Below are 27,712 nucleotides of genomic sequence, written 5' to 3'. Positions count from 1 at the left end.
GCTTGTACAACTCTCTTGGATGACTGCTCTTCAACTGCCTTGACCTCGCTTTGGCCTTTCAAGTCCTTCTTACCTCCCAAGAACCCAAGGGCTTAAATTGCAGGGGAGGTGATCAGTATAGGTGAAGACTTCCTAGTCCTTGCCTTAGGTGTGTCTTCTACTGCATGCCAGGGCTTGATTCATGTCTCCATGTATCAGGCTGTGCCAACTCAGCAGCGGACCAAGGACTCACATTGTCCTGAGCTTTACAGATTGCTGAGACTCTGAGCTTGACAGACACACCATCACCTCAGTTCCTTCAAGGCCTGGCCTACAGGGTACAGCAACAACATAAACCAGTTCACCCATATTGCTGGACTATTTCAGGGTGTGGCCACTGACTTAGATTCCATGCAGGCTGCCAGTGCACCACCCCCATCTCCATCGAGTGGGTGACTTATTAAGGCAATTTCCTAAAATCTTTGATGAACTCGACTGCTCTTTCTCTGCAGCCACAGATTGCTCCGCCTCCGTCAAGGCTCCGAAATAGTAGAAACGTACGCTACTCATTTCCGAACCCTGGCTACGGAATTCCAATGGAACAGGATCTGGTCACAGTCTTCTGGCAGGGACTCTCTGAGCTTACTAAAGATGAATTAGCAGGGCGAGAGACTCCCTCTGATCAAGCTGATCTTATTGCCCTGGTGTGTAAGAATTGATATACACTTCCTAGAAGGCACAAGATTCTTTACACAGAATCATGTCTAGTACCTTGCTTTCAAAGACCAGTATTGGCCTTACCTAAGGTTCCCTCTCCTAGCATTCAGTAGAGGATTGGTGAGATTTTGGACTGGGACTGTAAGGGCTTAGGACAGAAGTGTATTTTTTGGATGTGGATCTTCTACAGTGATGCAGCATCCTGTGTATTTAGGTAAAGACAGACACAGTTTCCTAACATCTACTCTTCATAAATCAATCTTTTCCATTTTTAGGTGACTTTTTGAAGACCTTGATGGATGATAATGTTGTACAGACAGTAACTGAATTTTTGACCTATTTACATCTTAAAGGTAAGTAGGTGTATCTTTTCATTTATTCATATTTTGGTGTCTTTGCCTGAAAAGTTCCATTAATGTGAAATGTTTCAGATCACAGCAATCAGATGTAATCAGAGTTTATATGGGAGATTCTTCTAATGGTGGGATTCAGGAGAGATTAAGAGGGCTGAGTTTAGGAGCAGAACAAAGCATTTAACCAAAATAAAGAAAACATCCTGTCTAATGCCATAGAACAGTGGTCGTCAGCTCCCCTGCAAGTGTGCCAGCTGAACCATCATGCCACACCATGAGCATTTTCAAAATTCACTGATTGGATCAAAATCAATACATCCTGATCCCAGGTTTGGACATGCTCATTGTGTAGGTATTTTAGCTCAGCCAGAGCAGTGTGCCAGGCAGGTGGAACAGCAAAGAGGCAGGATTCATCTGGGAGAACACCACTAACCTGGTAAGATTCTATTGGGAGGAGAGGAGGCAGGCACATCTTCCCTCAAAGTTCCCTTCAAGAAGTGACTAGGTGTGATGACATTTTTTTTTCATGTGAGCATCAATTTTTTAAACCAAACATTTTTTTGCACCAATATTAGTGTTGCATTTTTTTTATATAGCACAAAGAAAAATGTATGTGAGCGACCCATGTAAAACCAGTGAGCCATGATCCAAAATGATGAGTGATCGTTCACATGCTCAGCTTAGAGGAAACTATGTCCTCCCTGACATCACATTGTAGGGTAGTGGTTCCCAAACATGTCCTATGGGACCCTCCAGCTAGTCAGGTTTTCAGGATATCCACAATGAATATGCATGAGATAAATTTGCATGGTCACTGCCTCCATAACATGCAACTTTTAATCTCATGCATATTCATTGTGGATATTCTGAAAACCTGACTTGCTGGGGGTCCTCCAGGACAGGCTTGGGATCCATTGTTTGTAGGGTTTTTTCCTGATCACCTGCTAGAGCAGGGATGACCAACTCTGGTCCTCGAGAACCACAAATAGGCCAGGATATCTCCAATGAATATGCATGAGATAGATACAGTGGAGGCAGTGCATGCAAATCTATCTCATGCATACTCATTGGAGATCCTGAAAACCTAGCCTATTTGTGGCTCTAGAGGCCCAGAGTTGGCCATTCCTGTGCTAGAGAATGAGGAAGTCTGTACTTCTGAGCATTCTGCAAGTTTATGCACAGTGCTTCACATGAACAAAATGAAAGTGAAACCATAGCCCAGAACGCTTCTTTTAGCCAAGCAAATTTAGCCAGGAGCATGGGGAAATATTCAAATCTTGTTTTAAATCCTTTGAATTTTGACCTCTTCCTGAGTTTGTTTGCCAGTACAACTTCAGCATCAGTCCATTCCATAAGCTGAAGCTAGCTCTAGAGAATATCTTTTCTGTGCTTTTAACAAGACAGGCAAACAAAATTATGCTTTATCCTGAGACTTTTTTCCATGATGGAATGAATGCTAAGTCAGACACCATTTTTTTGGATCACCTGCTTTGAAGGCCAAGTAAGCAAGTTAAATTCAATTCTCTAATCAGGAGCCAGTGGCAGATTTAATATAAGGGGACCCTAATAATCCCCTGTCCCTTACTAATTGCCCAAGTGCCTCCATAGAGACTTGTGAATGAGGTCAGAGTGCTCCTAAAGCAAGGGAGGGGCTTCCACAAAAACATTAGAAGCATCATGCTGGGTCAGACCTGTTCTGGTTTAGCGGTGTTTGGGTGGATTCTTGGGTACTGTGGCAGATGACCATGCCCACGGGGAGGAGCCCCGTGGGGAGCCACAGTACTGGGCTAGACTCAGGACGCACAAACACAGAATAGCTCTTTTATTGTACAGCTGATGTCTACCACCAGAGGTGGCAGTAGTGAGGTGATCCATAGGTAGCCATCCCGGGACCCTTGACAGAGGGAACCCTTCTCACCCCATTGGTATAGGGGATTTCCGATGTAGGTTTCCCAGGCAAGGCAATGCTGTAGATGAGACAGACTGAGAGTTAGATTACTCACTAGATGGTAGCTGTAGGTTGTCGATTCCACCAGGCTGAAGTAGATGGTACAGGCAGCGAGGCAGGGAGAGCAGGCCCTCGAGGAGGGAGTACCTGATCCAGGTAAGGCACCTGAAATAAAGCAGAGGGCCCCCGAGGAACGGGTAGCCAGGTTAGACAATACTCCGGAGGGCAGAGAGAGGGCTTCCAGCAGCAGCACGGAAGCAGCAGAGTAGCTTAGACCGGACGAGACAATCCTTGCCAACTCAATGAGCCAGCAAACAAGCACAGGCTAAGTACCCTGGATGGCGTGATGTCACTTGAGGGGGACGCCCCCGAGGTTCACGCCATAGCTGGAATAAAGATGTGGGTAGCACACACACGTGCACCCTAGGAGGCCTTGGGAGAAACATGGCGGGAGGGCAACGCCATAGCTGTTCCAGGGACGCCGGAGAGAGCAGCTTGCAAATGCGGCGGTCGCCATCTTCCCAAGGCTAGCGGGGAGAGCTGAGATAAAGGTGAGGCACAAGGGTCAAAGCCATCTGAGACCGAAGGACGCAACAAGACCAAGGTCTATTGAGCCCAGCAACCTGTCTCTGTCAGTGGCCAAACCTAAACTCTAGAAAGTACCCACTCCCAGCAAATCCATTTGTTGTTGCCCAGTCCCAGAGATAAGCAGTGCATTTCCCTGAATCTATCTGGCTAATAATGTTTATGGATTTTTCTTCCAGGAACTTATCCAAACCCTTTTTAAATTCAGCAATGCTAGATGCTTTAATTACACCATCTGTCAATAAATACCATAGCTTAATTGGGCACTGACTGAAAAAATTACTTTCTCCAATTTTTTTATTTTTATTAAGGTATGCACAAAAAGATATAGTGTTAATGATACAATTAAAATGATAAAAGTGCATAGGTTACAGGCTTTTATAGTGAGTACATTAACAGTTTACAATATTCGAGTACTGAGTAACACAACCAGTAGGCTAAAAAATCATATCAGAAAGTGACAGAAGTCATTCACTCTGATTAGCAAACAGATCTGGTATTGAGAAGTGAGGAGGACAAAGTCAGCTCCTTACCCGCATACTTTAGGAAAGGGTCTCAAATTCATAATATATTTTGATATTTAATCTGGGTGTGAAAAATGCAAAGACCTTCCAACCAGACAGTGTAAGTTTACTAAGTTTGGGACATTTGCAGATTAGCATTTTCGGGCAATATTTTGCCTCATAGCTACCAACAAATGAATCACTAAAGGGACACCCCTGAAGCGGGAAGCAGTGAGACCCAGTACAGGAAATCCCAATAAAAATATGGCCGGAAGAGATATCTTGGTAATATCATATATCCATGATATAACCTCTTTCCAGTAGATACTTATCTGAGGGCATGTCCACCACATGTGAATCAAGGAACCTGCCTTACTGTAACCCGCCAACACTTTTTATGCAATTTTATGAAAGTATGATATCAATGGCATAACAATTTATATCTGTAGTCTCTGATGATCATACATAATGAATTGCCCTTATGGAGGCACCAAATCATATGTTCCCATTCAGTAATGTCCCCAGCATGTTTTATAAATTCTAATGAGATCCCCTGCCACCTCATGTATCAACCAATACATTTTTTAAATCAATCCCTGTTGATGGCTTTCCCAAGAATTAATTTCTTGAAAGGCTTTAAACTCCTTTATCAGACTCCTTTATCAGACCAGAGTTTTCTAAAACTACAAATACCTAAAAACCGGGATCAAAAACCCCTCTAATCTCTCCCTTAATTGCCGAAGTGAAAGAAATTCCCCCCCATGAAAAAATTGACTAGCACAGCTTACACCTCACTTACAGAACCAAGAAATATTGGTTTTGTTCATATGTTGAAGAAAGTAGCAGTTATACTTTAAGGGCCGGATTTTAAAAGCTCTACGCACACCGGGCCTATTTTATAAAGGCCCGGTGATGTGCGTAAAGCCCTAGGATGCATCTAAGTCCCAGGGCTTTACTAAAGGGGTGGCCCAGGGGCGGGGCCAGAGGCCTCCGATACAGCGACCATTTGCTGCTGTCTTGGAGGATCATGTGCCGGCAAGCTGCTGGTGCGTGCAACCTGTGCAAAATGAAAGAATTCCATGATTGTAAAATCTCTGTAGGTAGTGGCAGGCAGAATTGCTCTTTCAAGATAGACCCAATGCTTTCCATAACATAATAATGCTTTTCAGATGAATTGCCCATCGATATTTCCTCAAATCAAGAAGACCAAGGCCTCCCTTTTCATGGTTTTAATCATTATTCTTGCCCTTTTTTTCACACATGAAAACAGATATGTGTTGAATTGAGATCAGACATATAGGAGGGGGGTAGCTTAATAGACAACATCTCAAATAAGAATACGACCTGAGTTAAAATATTCATCTTTGTTATCAAAATTCTACCAGACCAGGATAACAAGAAGGGCAACTATTTCTTTAGGTTTTGTTTAATATTGTTCAACAAAGGTAAATAGTTCAGTGAAAACAATTGGTCTAAATTAGCAGATAACTGTACCCCCTAGGTACCTTAATGAGGGTGACAGCCTGGAAGGGAAAAATATCGGAGATTTGGGAATGATATGCCCAGACAATATTTTAAAAGGGTTATGGGGGCGATCTGGGTAACTATAGACCAGTGAGCCTGACTTCAGTGCGGGGAAAAATAGCGAAAACTATTCTCAAGATCAAAATCGTAGAGCATATAGAAAGACATGATTTAATGGAACAAAGTCAACATGGATTTACCCAAGGGAAGTCTTGCCTAACAAATCTGCTTCTTTTTTTGAAGGGGTTAATAAACATGAGGATAAAGGTGAACCTCCTTCTCCCAGTTCTGCTATCCCTGTTAAATGTAACTGCACCTTCTGTCACCACAGTTCCAGTTTGATGTATGTACTGCACTCCTGTTTTTATGTAAACCAGCATGATATGTTTTCATGATTGCCGGTATATAAAAACCTTAAATAAATAAATAAATAAATAAAATGTATTTGGATTTTCAGAAGGAGTTTGACAAAGTCCCTCATGAGAGGCTTCTAAGAAAACTAAAAAGTCATGGGATAGGAGGCGATGTCCTTTCATGGATTACAAACTGGTTAAAGGTCAGGAAACAGAGAGTAGGATCAAATGGTCAATTTTCTAAGTGGGAAAGGGTAAATAAGTGGGGTGCCTCAGGGATCTGTACTTGGACCAGTGCTTTTCAATATATATATATAAATGATCTGGAAAGGAATACGACAAGTGAGGTTATAAGAAAATTATTACTTACCTGCTAATTTTCGTTCCTGTAGTACCATGGATCAGTCCAGACAGTGGGTTATGTCCCCCAATCCAGCAGATGGAGTCAGCACAAGCTTTGAGGGGGCGTATCCATATATACTACTACCCCCTCTGCAGGAGTTCAGTATCGAGTATATCAAAGCCAGAGTAGAAACCCCCGAAGGATCAAGTTTGTGGAAACAGATAATTAAAACAATTGTAACCGCAACAAGTAACTGCAAACATCCTACCAACTTGTAGGGAGCTGTGAAAAACAGCAAAAAAGAAACGACTGTGAAGACACAGAACACTGTGAGTAAGAAGTAGCGCAGAGCTGAGCAGGATCAAGAACCCAAAAGCGGGTGGGCGTCTGGACTGATCCATGGTACTACAGGAACGAAAATTAGCAGGTAAGTAATAATTTTCTTTTCCCTGTACGTACCTGGATCAGTCCAGACAGTGGGATGTACCCAAGCTTCCCTAAATCGGGTGGGGTCCTGCGAGGCCTGCTCGGAGAACCTGCTCGCCAAAGTGTCCAGAAACCGAAGAGGCGAGGTGCAGACGATAGTGCCTCGAGAACGTGTGTAACAATTTCCAGGTGGCTGCTCTACAAATTTCTAGAGAGGATACCGAGCGAGCCTCCGCCCAGGAAGCCGCCTGAGAACGTGTAGAATGCACTACGATGCCGGGTGGGGGAGTCCATCCCGCCCCAATGTAGGAAGCAGCAATGCCGGCCTTCAGCCATCTGGCAATGGTAGTCTTCGAGGCCTGAGACCCCTTCTTAGGACCGGACCAGAGTACGAAGAGATGGTCAGAGATCCGGAACTCATTTGTAGCCTCCAGATAGAGGCGCAGAGTGCGCTTGATATCCAAGAGACGGAGAGACTTCGGCTCTGAGGAGGAGAAGGATGGCAACTCCACCGTCTGGTTCACATGGAATGCAGAAACCACCTTCGGAAGGAAGGAGGGAACGGTGCGAAGCGAAACTCCAGGCTCTCTACACGACAGAGCCTGCAGCTCCAAGATGCGTCGAGCGGAACAGATGGCCACAAGAAATACAGTCTTGAGAGTGAGATCCTTTATCGTTGCGCTGCGCAGCGGCTCAAACAGTGGTCCCGACAGGGAGCGAAGCACAAGGTTAAGACTCCAGGAGGGACAAGGGTCCCGTAACGGAGGACGCATATGCTTGACACCCTTGAGAAAACGAGCAATGTCAGGATGCTGTAGAAGAGAGCCCCCATCGCTCAACAGCCTGTAGAAACTGAAGGATCTGAGGTACAGAAGCCTTAACGGGTCTTGTGGCCTGGCTGGTACACCACAGCTCGAACACCTTCCAGACTCGAACGTAGGCCGCCGACGTCGATGTCTTTCGTGCCCGCAATAGCGTGGATACTACCGCCTCCGGGTAGCCCCGACGCCGGAGGCGGCGCCTCTCAAAAGCCAGGCCGCAAGACAGAAAAGTTCTGCCTGCTCGAAAAATTCCGGGCCCTGATGTAGGAGCTGGGGGAGGTGCCCCAGCCTGATTGGCCCGTCGATCACCAGCTGTAGCAGGTCTGCAAACCAGGGTCACCTGGGCCATTCTGGAGCGACGAAGACCACGGTCCCCTGATGGCTTTCTATTCTGCGGAGCATCCTGCCCACCAGGGGCCACGGTGGAAAAGCGTAGAGCAGAAGATGTGGGGGCCACGGAAGGACCAGGGCATCCACTCCCTCCGCGCCGCGCTCTCTCCGGCGACTGAAGAAGCGTGGAGCCTTGGCATTGAGAGCGGACGCCATCAGATCCAAGTGGAGGGCTCCCCACCGATGGACGAGAAGTTGCATCGCTTTGTCGGAGAGAGACCACTCTCCTGGGTCCAGCAGTTGACGACTGAGGAAGTCCGCCTGGACGTTGTCCACCCCGGCGATGTGCGAGGCTGCTAGCCGGACGAGATGACTCTCTGCCCATTGCATCAGCAGCGCCGCCTCGAGCGCGACCTGCGGGCTGCCTCCTTGTCGGTTGATGTAGGCCACGGTGGTAGCGTTGTCCGATAGGATTCTGACTTCCCGGTTCCGAAGAAGCGGGAAGAAATGTCGCAGAGCTAGCCGGACCGCTCTGGTTTCCAGACGGTTGATTGACCACTTCGCCTCCACCGTAGACCATGTCCCCTGCGTGGCGCTTCGATCGCAGACTGCACCCCAGCCTACTAGACTGGCATCGGTAGTCACCACCACCCAATTTGGCAGATCGAGGGACACGCCACGGGCCAGGTTCGGCGGATCCAACCACCAGCCCAGACTGTCCCTGGCATTCTGCGGGAGAATCATCTGGTAGTCCTGCGATACTGGTTTCCAACGGGAGAGGAGCGCCCACTGTAAGGTCCTGAGGTGCGCGAAAACCCAAGGTACAAGGTCGATGGTGGACCCCATCACTCCCAGGAGTTGTAGGTAGTCCCAGGAGGTGGGCTCTGGTAACGCAGAGAACCGTCGTGTGTGATCCCGCAAGGATTGAGCCTTGTCCTGGCGCAGAAAAAACCTTGCCCAGTAGGGTGTCGAAGGTCGCCTCCAAAAAATCCAAGCGTTGCGAGGGCATGAGGGAGCTCTTGGAGAAGTTCACTACCCATCCCAGGGAGTGTAGAAACCGTACTACTCGAGTCACCGCTGAGCGTCCATGATCGAATGACTTTGCCCGGATGAGCCAATCGTCCAGATAAGAATGAACCAGGATGCCCTCCTTCCGGAGAGCTGCAGCCACGACTACCATGATCTTGGGTGAAGGTGTGCGGCGCCATCGCCAATCCGAACGGGAGAGCCGTGAACTGAAAATGCTGGGCCAGGATTTTGAAACGAAGGAAACGGTGGTGGTCCGGGCGGATGGGAATGTGCAGGTAGGCCTCCGTTAAGTCCAGGGAGGCGAGGAACTCCCCCCGATGTACCGCCGCAATCACTGATCGGAGCGTTTCCATGCGGAACCGAACGACTCGAAGGGATTTGTTGACTTCCTTGAGGTCTAGGATAGGCCGGAAGGAACCGTCCTTCTTTGGCACGACGAAATAGATGGAATAGTGGCCCGAGCCCACCTCTCCGAAGGGCACGAGCGCAATAGCGCCTATCTCCCGGAGTCTGTCCAGAGTCAGCTGCACCGCTCTTCTCTTGAGGTCCGAGCCACAGGGAGAAAAGATGAACCTTCCCTGCGGGGGGCGGACAAATTCCAATGCATAGCCGTGTTTTATGGTATCCAGGACCCACTGGTCCGAGGTGATCCGCGCCACTCCGCCGGCCCCCAATCCTGGGGACAGGGGAGTGGGCGAGACTGGCATCATTGTGAAGACTTGGTAGAGGGGTTCCCGGGTCCGGGAGCAGTGCGTGCGGGCTGACGCCCGCGAAAGGAGCGCGACCAGGGCTGAGACCTGGGGGCGGATGGCCGGGAGCCCGCCTGTCTGTATCCCCTGTAGCGCCGTTGCGCTCTGGCTCTGGTCCGAGAAGAAGAAAACGCTCTGGATGGTCGAAACCTATCCTCCGGCAGCCGATGAACAGCGTTCTCCCCAGGGACTTGATGATCTGGTCCAAATCCTCCCTGAAGAGGAACTTGTCCCTGAAGGGAAGAGAGCCCAGACTGGACTTAGAGGACGTATCAGCCACCCAGTTGCGTAGCCACAGTAGCCGTCGTGCTGCCACTACCGAAACCATGGATCTTGCGAGGACCCGAAAGAGGTCGTACGAGACGTCCGCCCCATACGCCACTGCGGCTTCTAGTTGATCTGCCTGGGCAGCCTCATCGGCCGGCAGGACCTGAGATGTGAGGAGTTGTTGCACCCAAAGGAGACTAGCCCGCTGGGCAGGCGAACTGCACATCACCGCCCGCATACCCAGTGCGGAGACCTCGAAGACCTGCTTAAGGAAAACTTCCAACTTACGATCCTGTGTGTCCCGCAACGCTGCACCTCCCATTACTGGGATAGTCATCCTCTTCATGACCGCCGACACTGCGGAGTCCACCTTTGGGACCTTGATGAGGTCCAGAAAATCTTCGGGGAGCGGGTAAAGCTTTTCCATGGCCCGGCTACTCTTCAGGGAGGCCTCCGGGGTGTCCCATTCCCTGGTGAGAAGTTGTAAAAACGAGTCATGAATGGGAAAGGCCCGAGCCCTCGGCCGGAGTGCCGCCAGGACTGGATCTCCCTTCTTTGAAGAAGTGACGACAGCGGGAGCTACTGGGGCAGGCGGGTCTGGTGGCGGGTCCAAATCTAATTCTTGGATGATCTGCGGAATGAGGTCGTCCAGCTCTTCCCTCTGGAAGAGGCGTAGGGTACGCAGATCATCCCCGTCCTGCGTGCCGTCCCCTTGTCCCCCATCCGGGAGGTCAGGTCCATGTCCCGCTGGGTCTGGCACCGCCCCCACTGCCGCGGACGCAGAGCGGACTCGGGTGGGAGGCCCCCGCTCCTGGAGGGTCGGGGGGGGGCCGGCGTCGAGGGCGACATCCGTGGGATCTTAGGAGGGGGGGTCCCCACAGGCGCTTCCAGCCCCTGCAGATAAGCGGTATGCATGAGCAGGATAAACTCCGGAGAGAACCCCGGCCCGCTCGGGTGCGCTTCGAGGAGCGGGCGGCGTGGTTCCTGCTCCCTGGCTCTGGGTGCTTGGTTCCTGCACCAAAATCGGGGGAGCACCCCCGCTTGTAGAATCCTCCCGGGATCCGTTCTCCCTCGTGGCCTGCGCCTCAGGACGCTCAGAGTGTAAAATGGCAGCCGTTCCCGCCAAAAATGACGGAGTGGCCGGCCCGCGCCACCCGGGCAAAAAAGAGAAATCAGTCAGGGACTGTGAGGTACCTTCCCCCCCGGGAAGGCATCGCGCGCAGATGCCCTCCCGGGAAATCCGGGACCCCGGGTCGCCGCAGGCCGCACAGCGTGACGGCTGCGGCATCGGGATCGCTGTGGGAGACAAGAAAACGGCTCCAAAAATGAGAAAAAGCCTTGGGGGGGCCACGCGCACAAAAGTGCCGCTGCGGGGGGGCCCGGTTGGCCCGCACTGCCCGCTGACCGAAAATAGAGGAGGGTGCCGCGGGGGGGGGGGGCCTTCCCGGCCACACAACCCGCCCCAGACGTCTTTTCCTAAGCGCCGCAGCAGCCCATGAGGAGCTGTAAAATGGCCGCGGGTGAGGGAGTAAAAGCGAAGAGGCCGGGTCCACCGGCTTTCACGGGCACCGGGGGCTGAGCTGTGAAGGGAAAAACTGCAAAGGAAAACCAACTTACCCCTGGCTGCAACGAGAAATAAACAGCAAGGCCGCAGAGAAGAGACAAGGAAGAGAAGCCACTCCCCAGAAGTTGAAATGCCCCTGCCTTACTATTCTTTTTTTTTTTTTTTTACTTAGTACAAAATTGATACAAACTTGATCCACAAGAAAAAGACAGCAACAAGCCATAATCAAGCAAGAAAATGAGAAAGAAGGAAAAAGAGGGGAAGCCTGATTCCCCTACTCGCATCTGCTGGAGTCAGAAGATACTGAACTCCTGCAGAGGGGGTAGTAGTATATATGGATACGCCCCCTCAAAGCTTGTGCTGACTCCATCTGCTGGATTGGGGACATAACCCACTGTCTGGACTGATCCAGGTACGTACAGGGAACAAATTTGTGGATGATACAAAATTATTCAGAGTAGTTAAATCACAAGTGGATTGTGATACATTACAGGAGGATCTTGCAAGACTGGAAGATTGGGCATCCAAGTGGCAGATGAAATTTAATGTGGACAAGTGCAAGGTGTTGCATATAGGGAAAAATAACCCTTGCTGTAGTTACACGATGTTAGGTTCTATATTAGGAGCTACCACCCAGGAAAAAGATCTAGGCATCATAGTGGATAATACTTTAAAATCGTCGGCTCAGTGTGCTGCAGCAGTCAAAAAAGCAAACAGAATGTTAGGAATTATTAGGAAGGGAATGGTTAATAAAACGGAAAATGTCATAATGCCTCTATATTGCTCCATGGTGAGACCGCACCTTGAATACTGTGTACAATTCTGGTCGCCGTATCTCAAAAAAGATATAGTTGCGATGGAGAAGGTACAGAGAAGGGCAACCAAAATGATAAAGGGGATGGAATAGCCCCCCTATGAGGAAAGGCTGAAGAGGTTAGGGCTGTTCAGCTTGGAGAAGAGACGGCTAAGGGGGGATATGATAGAGGTCTTTAAGATCATGAGAGGTCTTGAACGAGTAGATGTGAATCGGTTATTTACACTTTCGAATAATAGAAGGACTAGGGGGCATTCCATGAAGTTAGCAAGTAGCACACTTAAGACTAATCGGAGAAAATTCTTTTTCACTCAACGCACAATAAATCTCTGGAATTTGTTGCCAGAGGATGTGTTTAGTGCAGTTAGTGTAGCTGGGTTCAAAAAAGTTTGAATAAGTTCTTGGAGGAGAAGTCCATTAACTGCTATTAATCAAGTTTACTTAGGGAATAGCCACTGCTATTAATTGCATCAGTAGCATGGGATCTTCTTAGTGTTTGGGAAATTGCCAGGTTCTTGTGACCTGGTTTGGCCTCTGTTGGAAACAGGATGCTGGGCTTGATGGACCCTTGGTCTGACCCAGCATGGCAATTTCTTATGTTCTTATGTTAATTTTATAGCCAGATATCTGACAAAAGTCAGCAATCAAATCAGAAAGAGCAGTGCCATAAGAGATTCTCTAATGAAAAGAACATCATCATCGAATAACTATGTCCTAGGTACTTCCCCCTTTCCTTTATCATTCCATGGTAAGATGAAATCGCACAGGCCAAAGACTCCAGAAAGTGAACAAAAAGCAAGGGTGACAGAGAACAACCCTGTCTAGTCCTCCTCTCAAGGCAGAATGGAGTAGATGAGATATCATTGACACTAATGTCTGCCCTAGAAAATGAATGTAAGCTAGTCATGACATAATATATTAGGGCCAAAGTTAATTCTGGTGTGGTCACAAACAGGAAGAGCCACTCAAATGCTTTCTCTGCACAGGCAGCACAGAGACCCATCAGGATCTTCACCTATACCAGCCCTCATTCCCCTCAGGTTGAGCCTTTGGGTGTTGGGGCCAGCAGGACTTAGGTGGTGTCTCTGTCTGACCAGTAGGGCAGGAGAGTTCTGAAGTTAGCAAAAAAGGTTTGGCTAAGTTCCTAGAGGATAAATCTATTAATTACTGCTATGGCAATAATTAATAAGCAATAGTAGCTTGTGATCTATCTAATGTTTGGGTACTTGCCAGGTACTTGTGACTTGGATTGGCCACTATTGGGAACAGGATACTGCGCTTGATGGGCCCTTGGTCTGACCCAGTATGGCAGGAGAGGTCTGAAGTAAGCTGGGTCATAGGCAGGCTGCAATCAGGCATAGCAGAGGTTCAGGCAATGGTCAGAGGCAGACAGTCATATCAGGGGTCCAAGCCGAGGTCAAAACCAGGTATCCATCCAAAGTGAGTGAAGGGGGTTGGCCAATATAACCCCTATATTTAAAAAGGGATCCAGGGGTGATCCGGGAAACTATAGACCGGTGAGCCTGACTTCAGTGCTGGGAAAAATCGTGGAAACTGTTATAAAGAATAAAATCACAAAACTTGTAGATAGACATGGTTTGATGGGACACAAACCAGCATGGATTTATTTACCCAAGGGAAGTCTTGCCTCACAAATCTCCTAAATTTTTTTGAAGGGGTGAAGAAATATGTGGACAAAGGAGAACCAGTAGTTGGGGTGTATTTGGATTTTCAAAAGGCATTCGACAAAATCATGCATGAGAGGCTTCTAAGAAAACTAAAAAGTCATGAGATAGGAGGTGATGTCCTTTTGTGGATTGCAAACTGGATAAAGACAGGAAACAGAGAGTAGGATTAAATGGACAATTTTCACAGAGGAAAAAAGTAAACAGTGGAGTGCCTCAGGGATCTGTACCTGGACCGGTGCTTTTTAATATATTTATAAATGATCTGGAAAGGGGTACAATGAGTGAGGTGATCAAATTTGCGGATGACATAAAATTATGTAGAGTAGTTAAATCTCAAGCGGACTGTGATGAATTGCAGGAGGACCTTGGGAGACTGGAAGATTGGGCTTCCAAATGGCAGATGAAATTCTACCCAGGAAAGAGATCTAGACATCATAGCGGATAATATATTGAAATTGTCGGCCCAGTGTGCTGTGGCAATCAAAAGAGCAAACAGAATGTTAGACTCTGGAGGGCCATGAATGCACCACTGGCTTTAGCAAAGACATGTAAATCATGTTATGGACTTTTATCATGGGAGGTAGCCTTAAATGGTATGTGACAGGGCCCACTTTTCAAAGTACCTGGAATGATCCAATAAAACATGGGATGAGGCGCATGGAAAATGTAAATGCCGGGTACTCAGCCAAACTTTCTCCCTTATGTTGAATTGGGGAGCTGGCCTCCTATGAGTGTCAACCATTCTCTTGGTCTGGGTGGCAGCTTTCTCAATCAGCTAATTAGTCTCGTCCCATAGTTCATACTATTTCTGGGTGGGCAGCTGAATAACAAGGTTCCCTGGGGGCTGGCAGCGGCTGTAACAGCCCCAGGGTTGGCCTTGCAGCACGTTTTGCTGTGCACAAGTTAGGCACGAGTCAACGTAGACCTAGACAACTTGCTTTATTTGGGGCCTCTAGTAGTGTTGTTGAAGCAATTCAAGAGTTTGTACTCATCCATGGTGACCTGCCACATGGTAGTCATGGGCCCATTTCAACATGATCTCATGCAATCTAGAAGGTACAACTGTTCCTTGGAGGGACGGATACTATAGTGGCCAGAAGTATTTTAGCAGGATTGATGATGTGCCTGGGAGATTCTGGAATATCCTCAGTCTGGAAGGAGCGAAAGAGGGCGTCTGCTCATTGGTTCTTGATCACTGGCTACAGATAAAAAGCAATTTAAATCCGAACTGAAGTCATGGCTATTTAAATGCGCCTTTGCAGAGCATGAAACTACAAATCAGCAGTTAGAAATGAGCAGCACATAATGAGTATGCATACTGTTCTTAATCATCCTGATGAGCTACCTTTTATCTCCTCAAATTTATATGTTTTCATTTTTATTATACGTTTTAACCTTAGTGTTTTATAATTATGCCTATTTTACTTATTTGACTTATGTTTTTTATGAGCTTTATCTTTTTTAACAGCTAATTTATTCTTTTACTCTGTGTAGTTTTTAGCTGTTACTATTTATTTATTTATTTTATTTTATTTAAACACTTTTATATACCGACGTTCATAGCAATATCACATCAGTTTACAGGCAACAGGGGTAAATCAAATGAACCAAATGAGAAGCATAAAGTTACAATAAACAGGACATACGTGAACTTGGGCTGTAGGGGAAGATAGTAAAGTATTACAGAAACATGAATATTGTATTTCTGTTTTTTGCTCTCATTTTTGTAAACCGATGTGCGACCTGTTCAATAGATCCCTAGAAACGGGAGTGCTGCCGAGTGATTGGAGAAGAGCGGTGGTGGTCCCGCTTCACAAGAGTGGGAACAGAGAGGAGGCTGGTAACTACAGACCGGTTAGCCTCACTTCAGTGGTGGGAAAAGTAATGGAGTCACTGTTGAAAGAGAGAATAGTGAACTATCTACAGTCGGGAGCATTGATGGACCAGAGGCAGCATGGATTCACCAGAGGAAGATCCTGTCAGACAAATCTGATTGACTTTTTTGACTGGGTAACCAAGGAATTGGATCGAGGAAGAGCGCTCGATATCATATACTTGGATTTCAGCAAAGCTTTTGATACGGTTCCACACAGGAGACTGGTGAATAAAACGAGAAGCTTGGGAGTGAGTGCCGAGGTGGTGACCTGGATTGCAAATTGGTTGACGGACAGAAGACAATGTGTGATGGTAAATGGAACCTTCTCTGAAGAGAGAGCGGTTTTAAGTGGTGTACCGCAAGGATCGGTGTTGGGGACCGGTCCTATTCAATATCTTTGTGAGCGACATTGCGGACGGGATAGAAGGTAAGGTTTGTCTTTTTGCGGATGACACTAAGATCTGCAACAGAGTGGACACGCCGGAAGGAGTGGAGAGAATGAGACGAGATCTAAGGAAACTGGAAGAGTGGTCGAAGATATGGCAGCTGAGAATCAATGCCAAGAAGTGCAGAGTCATGCATATGGGGAGTGGAAATCCGAATGAACTGTATTCGATGGGGGGGGAAAGGCTGATGTGCACGGAGCAGGAGAGAGACCTTGGGGTGATGGTGTCTAATGATCTGAAGTCGGCGAAACAATGCGACAAGGCGATAGCTAAAGCCAGAAGAATGCTGGGCTGCATAGAGAGAGGAATATCGAGTAAGAAAAGGGAAGTGATTATTCCCTTGTACAGGTCCTTGGTGAGGCCTCACCTGGAGTACTGTGTTCAGTTCTGGAGACCGTATCTTCAAAAAGACAAAGACAAGATGGAGGCGGTACAAAGAAGGGCGACCAGGAAGGTGGAGGATCTTCATCGGATGACGTACGAGGAGAGATTGAAGAATCTAAATATGTACACCCTGGAGGAAAGGAGGAGCAGAGGTGATATAATACAGACTTTCAGATACTTGAAAGGTGTTAATGATCAAAAGACAACGACAAACCTTTTCCGTAGGAAAAAAATCAGCAGAACCAGGGGTCACGATTTGAAGCTCCAGGGAGGAAGATTCAGAACCAATGTCAGGAAGTATTTCTTCACAGAGAGGGTGGTGGATGCCTGGAATGCCCTTCCGGAGGATGTGGTGAAGACCAGAACTGTGAAGGACTTCAAAGGGGCGTGGGATAAACACTGTGGATCCATAAAGTCAAGAGGCTGCCAATGAAGAGTGGGTGACTCGCCAGAATGATGGCTACTGCCTGGAGTCAATACCCTTATTAAATAAACATACACATGCTTACTGTGACTCCAACATCGCTCTAAGCTTCAACAGCAAGAGGAAATGTGGAAAAAAGGATTCACACTCACAAAGAGGGGAGTAGCTGGCTTGTTACGGCGGTTACTACCCCAAATCAAATAAGCCTGATACTTCACTTTCAATGCATATACAGCATAGTTCTCTGATTCAACGGCAGGGGAGAAGAAAAACTGATACTTCACACATCCAGCAGAGCTCTCTGCTTCAACGGCAGGAGAGAAGAAAAGAGGGTTCGCTCTCACAAAGCGGGGAGTAACTGGCTTGTTACGGCGGTTACTACCCCAAACCAAATGTGCCTGATACTTCACTTTCGATGCACATCCAGCATGGCTCTCTGTTTCAACGGCATGGGAGAAGACTGATACTTCACGCATATCCAGCATAGCTCCCTGCTTCAACGGCAGAGGAGAAGAAAAACAACCAATAAGGGCTGTATAACATAGTCTGGGTAAAACAAATAAGCATGGGTGTAGCTTGCTTATTGCGGCGGCTACTACCCCTAACTAATCAAGCTAGATATTTCACTTGGATGCAGCTCCATCACTGCTCTCTACATTAAAGGTGGGGGTGGAAAGGAAATAGAACCAAGAGCTAAGAGAAACAGATAAGTATGAGAGAAAAAATGTGTGAAGCTTGCTGGGCAGACTGGATGGGCCATTTGGTCTTCTTCTGCCGTCATTTCTATGTTTCTATGTTTCTAGTCTGATGTATCGGTATATAAAACCCAATAAACCATTAAACATAGCTTAAATCGAAGCAAGAGAGGAACAAACACCAGTGGGCCTGTTTTACATTAAGTTGCTGAGCTCGGTGTAGATGTTCAAGGTTCTTGTGGTCCATGTATATTGTAACACAATACTGCACTGCTTTGAGTAGGAAATGCTATTCCTCGAGAGCTAATTTGATGGCCAGGAGTTTTTAGTCTCCAATGCTGTAATTACATTCAGCTGGGGAGAACTTCTCAGATAAGAAGGAATATGGACAGAGTATCCCTTTGGGAGTGTGTTGGCTGAGGACAGCCCCTATCCCTAGGGTAGAGGCATCTACCTCTAGGATGAAGAGTCATGTAGAATCCGGGTGACACAGGCACGGCTTGTCAGCAAAGCCTTCTTTAACTGTTGAAACTCATCAATAGTGTCAGGTGGCCAGTCTTTGGTGTTGGCAACCTTGTGTGTAAGGGCGGTAACTGGGACTACTATATGGAGAAATAGTTTGGAATAAACTGACAGTAATAGTTAACAAATCCCAAGAACCTTTGCAAGGCCTTTATTAGGTTCCATCTGGAATTCATCTTTTGAGACTATATATCCAAGGCAGGGAAGCTCCTCTTGCTCAAAGAGACATTTTTCCAGTTTGGCATAGAGATTATTTTCTCGCAGGCATTGCAGGATGATGCGAATGTCGCTTCGGTGGAAGCTCATGGTTTGAGAAAAGATCAGGTCACAAAGAGCAGGTCATAAAAGATCTCATTGACCATTTTCTGGAAAAACGACTGGGCATTGCAAAGTCTAAAGGGCATGACCAGATACTCATAATGTCCATTGTGAGCATTAAATGCCATTTTCCATTCATCCCCGGACTTGATAAGAATGAGGTTGTATGCACCCTGAGATCCAATGTTGTGAATATCTTGGCACCTTATAGGTGATCAAAGAGCTCCATTACTAGAGCTAATAGGTAACAGTCCTTCTTATTGATGGTGTACAGGCCACAGTAGTCAATATATCACCTGAGTAGCCCAGCCCCTGCAGGAGAAGATGAAGGATGGATAAATTTGCATTCTAAATTCTCCTGGATATAAGCAAACATGGCCTGGGTTTCCGGGAGATACAGGTGGCAAAACTGTCTACGTGGAGGTATAGCCCCTGGGATGAGTTCAATACCACAGTCAAATGTGTGATGAGGTAAAACCTCAGCACTCTTTTTAGAAAAGACATCTTTGTAATCCGTGTACTGAGAAGGAAGTCCTGGGAGTAAGGATGCCATGATAAGTGAACGAGTAGGTTCTACTGGCATCAAGCAAGACTCAGGACACCCATGGCTCCATTGGGCAAGTTGTAAAGCAGAACAGTCAAAGTGTGGTTGATGCTGCTGGAGCCACAGCAGACCCAGGATAACCATATGGATGACTCTGGAGATTGTGAAAAAGCAGATTTTTTTCCACATGCAGGAGGCCAGTGTGTAAGGCCACAGGTACTGTGGTCATTGTACCCTGACCTGGTAATAGGTCTTCATAGACTGAGGAGACCATCAATGGAGAAGCCATCTAGACCATGGGAATTTGGAGTTGGCCAGCTAGTTCTTTAAGATGAAGTTTCCTCCAGAGCCAGAATCCACAAAAGCCTGGTGGAAAAACGAGTTGAGCCCAGTTCTAATGTAACTGATAGAAGTAGTTGGGGAACCAGAACAGTAAGACCTAGGATCATTTCCCCAAGGGACCTTAGCTCTTGAATTTTACTGACCTCTGTGGACATTGAGCCAGGAGATGGCCTTGGGCAATGCAGTACATAAAAAGGCCCTCCTGTCTGCTATGAAGCCTTTTAACTGGAGCCATGTGGCTATGTCCCAACTGCATTCCTGAAGCAGAGAGGTTGAGGGTGGGGCAGCCGGAGTTGACAGCAGATATTGGAATTGAGGTGCCAAGGAGACAGTTCTGTGTGCAGGATGGGTTAACTCTCTGCTGCAAGTGGTGATCTATTTTGCCAATTAAGGCACTGAGGACCTCTAGTGAGGTGGAAAGATCTCGGACAGTGAGCTCATCTTTTATCTTCCCCAAGAGACCTTCTAGGAATATGGTGACTAGACTGTCCTCACCCCAGTTCAGCTTGGATGTCAGTGTCTGAAATTCCACTGCATATTTGGCTGGGGTTCGGGGGCCTTGGAGAAAGTGGAGCAGCTTGGAGGCCATCACTATTGAGTGACCAGGCTCCTTGAAGACTGTGCAGAACTGATCCACGAATTGCTGTAGGTCCAGCAAGAGGGGGGGTCCTCTTGTTCTCAGAAGAGACACACCCATGCCAGTGCTGTTCTGTCAAGCATGGGGAGGATATACATGGTTTTAGTCTGGTCGTCGGGAATAGCAGCGCCTATAATTTGAAGTGCATTCTGCACTGGTTCAGGAGTCCTCGGTAGATTGGGGAGGAGCTGGCAACTGGGTTACTGGTTGACTGGACTCAGTAGGAGGCAGAGGCTCTGCCATGGGAGGAGGTGGCGCCGTAAGAGTAGTAAGTGTATTCAGGTGAGTAGAGAGCTAGTCCATAACAATGGTCAAGTGTTCCAGGGCACATTGCTGGTCTTATTCCAGGAATGGCCTGCAGCAAAGTCCACCGAGTCCATGACCTCGATAATCTGATTTTTTATGGACTCGGGCTGAGCTAGGATTGGCTGTAACTGTAGGGAGGATCAGTGCAGGTTCCCACCATTGGCAGGCAGACCCAGGCAGCATAGAGACCCATCAGGATCCTTCACCTATACGTTCCCTTTAGATTGAGCCTTTGGGTGCCAGGGCCAGTAGGACTTTGGTGGGGACTTTGCAGATGGCAGGAGAGGTCCATATTAAGCTGGGTCATAGGCAAGCAGCAGTCATGTGTAATGGAGGTCCAGGCAATTTTCAGGGGCAGGCAGTGATCAAGCATATCCAAGGTCCAGACAATGGTCAGAGGCAGGTAGTGGTCAAGTGTATCTGAGATCCAGGCAATGTTCAGAGGCAGGCAGAAGTCATTTGTATCCGGGGTCCAAGCCGAGATCAAAACCAGGTATCCATCCAAAGGGAATGAAGGGGGACGGATAGAAAGGGCAAACAGGTGAGGATAATCGCAGGAGGGCAAAAAGGATGGAGATGATGAAAGAAGACTAACTGGAGGCACCTGAAGACAAATTGGATGAAGAACTGAAGAGAAGCTGCATGAGGAATTAAAGACTGGCACTGGACCTGAGTGTGCGCCCAGGCATGTAAGTATTTAAGCACAGAAAACAAAAGGGGAGCACTGCTGCACGCAAAACAATCAAATAGATCAGGAAAATGTGCAGAAAAGATTCAATGTACACACATAATTTTGAATGAAGAAAAAAAAAAAAATATATATATATATATATATATATAATTATTTTTTTTTTTTGAAAAGGCAACTGCACAGTGTTATGACAGGGTATGATTCAAAACGGGTCCCCCGACACGGACCCATGTTTTGCCGTGAGGCTGCATTGGGAGGGTTTTCTGTAACCGGTTTTGCAAACAGCGTCACTGGGCCAGTGATGCTGTTTGTGAAACCGGTTACCGAAAAAATAAAGTACTGTTTTGTCCCTCCCGATGCAGCCTCACGGTGAAACACGGGTCCGTGTTGGGGGACCTGATTTGAATCATACCCTGTCATAACACTGTGGAGTTGCCGTTTCAAAAAAATATATATATATTTTCTTCACTCAAAATTATGTGTGGACATTGAATCTTTTCTGCACATTTTCCTGATCTATTTGAGTATTTAAGCACACCCATATCCAGTGCTGTTCAACTTTATTTCTGCTATTGATGAAGTCTAAGTCTAAATAAAACCAGTTCCAGGCATCGCAGAAGGCATCACAGGAGTCTGGATTATCTGGATGGAGTGCAGGCTATTAAACTATGGAGTCTTGAGGACCTAGCTCTACACTGTGTGAACTGGTGGATGAACTGGTGTAACTGGTCATGGCATGGATGCACGCCGGTTTTAAAATTCCGTGACTTATGTGGTCTAAACCAGATTTATCTGATTGGGCATGCACAATCTTAAAATTGGATGCGAGACTGCTATTCACAGGCAAGAGTGCAGTTTTCCCCAGAACAGACTAGGGTGGTTCTTATAAGCTCACAAGTGCAATGGAGTAAAATCAGGCCTGCATAACTATTGTTTTAAAAAACAATTTAACAAATTTGTTAAACTAGCTGTGACATTCATTGTGTGCAGATATCACTGGAGATTCTTTTGTTATGGATGCTGCTTTGAATGTGGTTTATTAGGAATTTACTAATTTTTGGGTGTACTCTGCTCTTCTCTTTCAGAAATGGGTGCGCTAGATAATTTACCTTCATTGATGTCATCAGAAGAAACAAGTCAATCCTGAAAGAGGCCAGGTGGTCATTCGTTTGACAGCTAAGAAAGGATTGTACAAAGAGTTGCCCTTGAATAAAAGTCAGACAATAAATGCTCAGTTTTTACTAATCTAAGAAAAAGCTTCACTTAAAGAATATCTTTTTTTTTTTGCTGTAATTTTACACTTTGCTTAGACAAATAATTTACTTAAAAAAAACTAAAATAAAATGAAATTAAAATAGCTGTGGTGTTGTGGTTATTGTTTGATGCGAGTTTTTCTATCCAACATAGTAAGTAACAGTCATGTTCCTTTAAATGTTCTGATCGCATACAGAAATGAATTGTGTTTGTTGCCTCCTCAGTTTATCCCTGTCATAGCCACTGAGTACTGCGATATACCAAACAATGGGAGTGCATAAACAGAGAAAAAAATTACAGCAGTTCAAAATAAAAAAATAAAGAAAGCAATATTTATTAGGTATTATTAGGAATAAATAAATCTAAAAGGTACTGCTCAATGGCCCCAGCATTTTGTTTTCTGTGTTCTCACTACTCCTTGTCACAAATTAGTAGGGATGTGAATCGTTTTTGAACGATTAAAATTATCGTCAGATAATTTTAAAATCGTCCAAAATCGTTAGAGTGCAGATACAATACAAATGCCCCCGATTTATCGTCAGGGGCATTTGTATTGTATCATTAAATAGGGCGCGAGAAAACCGGCACACCAAAAAAACCCGAAAACCCACCCCGAACCTTTAAAAGAAATCCCCCACCCTCCCGAACCCCCCCAAAATGTTTTAAATTACCTGGGGTCCAGTGGGGGGGTCCCGACGCGATCTCCCTCTCTCTCTAGCCACGACTGCGTTAAGAAATGGCGCTGGTGGCCCTTTGCCCTTATCATGTGACAGGGCAAAGGTAGCGCTGGTGCCATTTTGAAGATTGGCAATACGGCCCGCGTGCAGGAGGTCGCTTCCGGACCCCCGCTGGACTTTTGGCAAGTCTTGTGGGGGTCAGGAGGCCCCCCCCCAAGCTGGCCAAAAGTCCCTGGGGGTCCAGCGGGGGTCCGTGGGCGATCTCCAGCAGGTGTGACGTCGGGAGCCAGGAAACAAAATGGCGCCGGCGCTACCTTTGCCCTGTCACATGATAAAGGCAAAGGGCCACCGGCGCCATTTCTCAACGCAGTCGTGGCTAGAGAGAGAGGGAGATCGCGTCGGGATCCCCCCACTGGACCCCAGGTAATTTAAAACATTTTGGGGGGGTTCGGGAGGGTGGGGGATTTCTTTTAAAGGTTCGGGGTGGGTTTTAGGGTGTTTTTGGTGTGCCGGTTTTCCCGCCCTCCCCCGATTTACGATTTTTAAAAAAAAAAACAACACGACGATAAGATTTCCCTCCCCCCCCCAGCCAAAATCGATCGTTAAGACGATCGATCACACGATTCACACCTCTACAAATTAGTGATAAGGAATGCAGCAGAAATCATAAATTAATATAAATTGGATCAGGGCTAAAATGTTAAAACTTCTACCTGGGCTCGTAGAAATGGAGAACACCAGTTCATTAAGATATGCTTCACTGTCTTCAGCTGACCTTGAATTGATGACCTTGAAGTGAAAGGGTCTGTCATGCTGTGACAATTTTCTGAAACCACCAAGAAGATCCTGTTTAACTAGCTGTATAATCATTCCTTCTATCATAGTGTCTTCACTTCTGAAAACTCTGCCACAAAGCTGTAACATGCAGTATGTGAATTCCTAGTCCTGAGCTGAAATCAGTAACAGAGTAATGGGGACACCTAGAAAATGTGCAGAAAGAAGGCTAGATCAGTCATTACCAATACAGTCAGATTTTCAGCACAGCCACAATGCATATGCATGAGGTCCAGTGTGTATGTAAATATATCTCATGCAAATTAATTTTGGATCTCTTGTAAATGAAACTGGCTGGTTAGATTTCAAGCACCAGATTGGGACCCAATAGGCTTAGGGGTAGATTTTAAAAGAAGCGCGATCAGCCTACTTTTGCTTGCGCATCAGACTCAAGCAAAAGTACGCTGGATTTTAGTAGATACGCGCGGAGCCGCGCGTATCCACTAAAATCCTGGATCGGCGCGTGCAAGGCTATCGATTTTGTATAGCCTGCGCGCGCCGAGCCGCGCTGCCTCCCCCCGTTCCCTCCAAGGCCGCTCCGAAATCGGAGCGGTCTCGGAGGGAACTTTCCTTTGCCCTCCCCTCACCTTACCCTCCCTTCCCCTACCTAACCCACCCACCCGGCCCTGTCTACACCCCCCCTTACCTTTGTCGGGGGATTTACGCCTCCCGGAGGGAGACGTAAATCCCCGCGCGCCAGCGGGCCTGCTGCGCGCCGGGCCGCGACCTGGGGGCGGGTACGGAGGGCGCGGCCACGCCCCCGGGCCGTAGCCACGCCCCCATACCCTCCCCCAAAACGCTGCCGACACGCCCCCGGAACGCCGCGATGACCGGGCCCGCCCCCCGACACGCCCCCGACACGCCCCCCTCCGAGAACCCCGGGACTTACGCGAGTCCCGGGGCTCTGCGCGCGCCGGGAGGCCTATGTAAAATAGGCTTCCCGGCGCGCAGGGCCCTGCTCGCGTAAATCCGCCCGGTTTTGGGCGGATTTACGCGAGCAGGGCTCTGAAAATCCGCCCCTTAGAGTAGAATATGTTAGGGCTCAAGCCCCTTAGAGATTACATTTTGCACAATGTCTTTCTTTTCCCCAGGGTTTGCATTGGGACACAGTCCAGACGTACTTTTTATCTGTGGTCTTTGCACCAATTTTCAAAAAGGAAATATGCTCATTTTTTCACTGCGAGTACAAAGTACTCACAGACATTTGCACCCACTTTGGTGCAGGTTCTATCTGCATTGCAAATAGCACACATAGCCTTGAGAATGCAATACGTGTGCATTATTTTCCTCCCCTGACCAAAATGTTCCTGGTAAAACCTCCTCTGAATCCTTTGATTCAGTTTCTGCAAGGAAATTGCTAATTACATGAGGAAATGCTTTGAAAATTACCGTCAGGGGTGGTAACTTTTAAACAGGCATGTGGGCGCACATGTGCATGCATTTGTTGACCCGCACCCAGAGATGTGCCCATTTCATAACATATGTGCATATATGCAGGCATGTTATAAAATAGCTTAGACATGTGTACATGTGCAATCAATTTTAAATAGATTGTGCATGTGTGCTACAGCACTCAAAAAAGCAAACAGAATATTAGGAATTATTAGGAAGGGAATAGTAAATAAAACGGAAAATATCATAATGCCTCTATATCGCTGCATGGTGAGACCGCATCTTGAATACTGTGTACAATTCTGGTCACTGCATCTCAAAACAGATATAGTTGCGATGGAGAAGGTACAGAGAAGTAGGGATGTGAATCGTGTGATCGATCGTCTTAACGATCGATTTTGGCTGGAGGGGGAGGGAAATCTGATCGTCATGGTTTTTTTTTTGTTAAAAAATCGTCAAATCGTAAATCGATATGCTTTCTTTACGGGTCATATGACATAGTGAGGGCAAAGGTAGCGCCGGCGCCATTTTGAATATTGGCAATACGGCCCGAGTGCAGGAGGTCGCTCCCAGACCCCCGCTGGACTTTTGGCAAGTCTTGTGAGGGTCAGGATGCCCCCCCCCCAAGCTGGCCAAAAGTCCCTGGGGGTCCAGCAGGGGTCCGGGAGCGATCTCCTGCACTCGTGACGTCGGGTGACAGGAACCAAAATGGCGCTGGCGCTACCTTTGCCCTGTCATATGGTAAGGGCAAAGGGCCACCGGCGCCATTTCTATTAACGCAGCCGTGGCCCGAGAGCGGGAGATCGCGACGGGACCCCCCACTGGACCCCAGGTAATTTAAAACATTTTGGGGGGGTTCGGGAGGGTGGGGGATTTGTTTTAAAGGGTCGGGGTGGGTTTTAGGGTTGTTTTGGTGTGTCGGTTTTCCTGCCCTCCCCCCTCCCCCGATTTACAATTTTTTGACGATAAATCGGGGGAATTGCTATTGTATCGTGGCTCTAATGATTTTTGACGATTTAAAATATATCTGACGATTGTTTTAAATCATCAAAAAACGATTCACATCCCTACAGAGAAGGGCAACCAAAATGATAAAGGGAATGGAACAGCTCCCCTATGAGGATAGGTTGAAGAGGTTAGGGCTGTTCAGCTTGGAGAAGAGACGGCTGAGGGGGGATATCATAGAAGTCTTAAGATCATGAGAGGTCTTGAATAAGTTGATGTGACTTGGTTATTTACACTTTTGGATAATAGAAAGACTAGGGGGCATTCCATGAAGTTAGCAAGTAACACATTTAAGAGTAATCGGAGAAAATTCTTTTTCACTCAACACACAATAAAGCTCTGGAATTTGATGCCAGAGGATGTGGTTGTGGTTAGTACAGTTAGTGTAGATGGGTTCAAAAAAGGTTTGGATAAATTCTTGGAGAAGTCCATTAACTGCTATTAATCAAGTTTACTTAGGTTATAGCCACTAGGGATGTGCAGAGCAAAAGTTTATGTCCATATGTCAATATGTCCAAAGGGGGTCCCATTTGCGGTCAATATGGACATAAAAAAAATTAAATGAGTTGGGTATATGTCCATATGTGCAAAAAAAAAAAATTTAAACCCCCTCACCCTCCTTAATCCCCCCCCCCAGACTTACCACAACTCCCTGGTGATCGAGCGAGGAGTGAGGACGCCATTTCTGCAATCCTTGGCGAGAAGCATGTGACGTCGGCGCCACATCGAGTGACGCGGCGTCACGTGATTCCCGGCGAGTTCGCGCCGGAAGGCTCGTTCGGCCCAAAAAGAACTTTTGGCCAGCTTGGGGGGAACTCCTGACCCCCCCAAGCTGGCCAAAAGTTCTTTTTGGGCCGAACGAGCCTTCCGGCGCGAACTCGCCGGGAATCACGTGACGCCGCGTCACTCGACGTGGCGCCGACGTCACATGCTTCTCGCCAAGGATTGCAGAAATGGCGTCCTCACTCCTCGCTCGATCACCAGGGAGTTGTGGTAAGTCTGGGGGGGGGGGGGATTAAGGAGGGTGAGGGGGTTTAAATTTTTATTTTGGCTCAACAATCGCGATTTCCAACATATCCAACATAGCTATGTTGGATATGTGGGAAATCCGATCGTTTATGTCACATCACTTTTTTAAGTTAAAAAAAAAATATGCGTAGCGTTTTACATATGCGGTCAATACGAATGCACACCCCTAATAGCCACTGCTATTAATTGCATCAGTAGCATGGGATTTTCTTGGTGTTGGGTAATTGCCAGGTTCTTGTGGCCTGGTTTGGCCTCTGTTGGAAACAGGAGGCTGGGCTTGATCAACCCTTGGTCTGAGCCAGCATGGCAATTTCTTATGTTCTTATGTGAAAGAAGAGTGGGT

The sequence above is a fragment of the Rhinatrema bivittatum genome, chromosome 17 (genome assembly GCF_901001135.1).
Source record: "Rhinatrema bivittatum chromosome 17, aRhiBiv1.1, whole genome shotgun sequence".
Classification (NCBI taxonomy): Eukaryota; Metazoa; Chordata; class Amphibia; order Gymnophiona; family Rhinatrematidae; genus Rhinatrema; species Rhinatrema bivittatum.
This window is presented reverse-complemented; position numbering follows the sequence as displayed.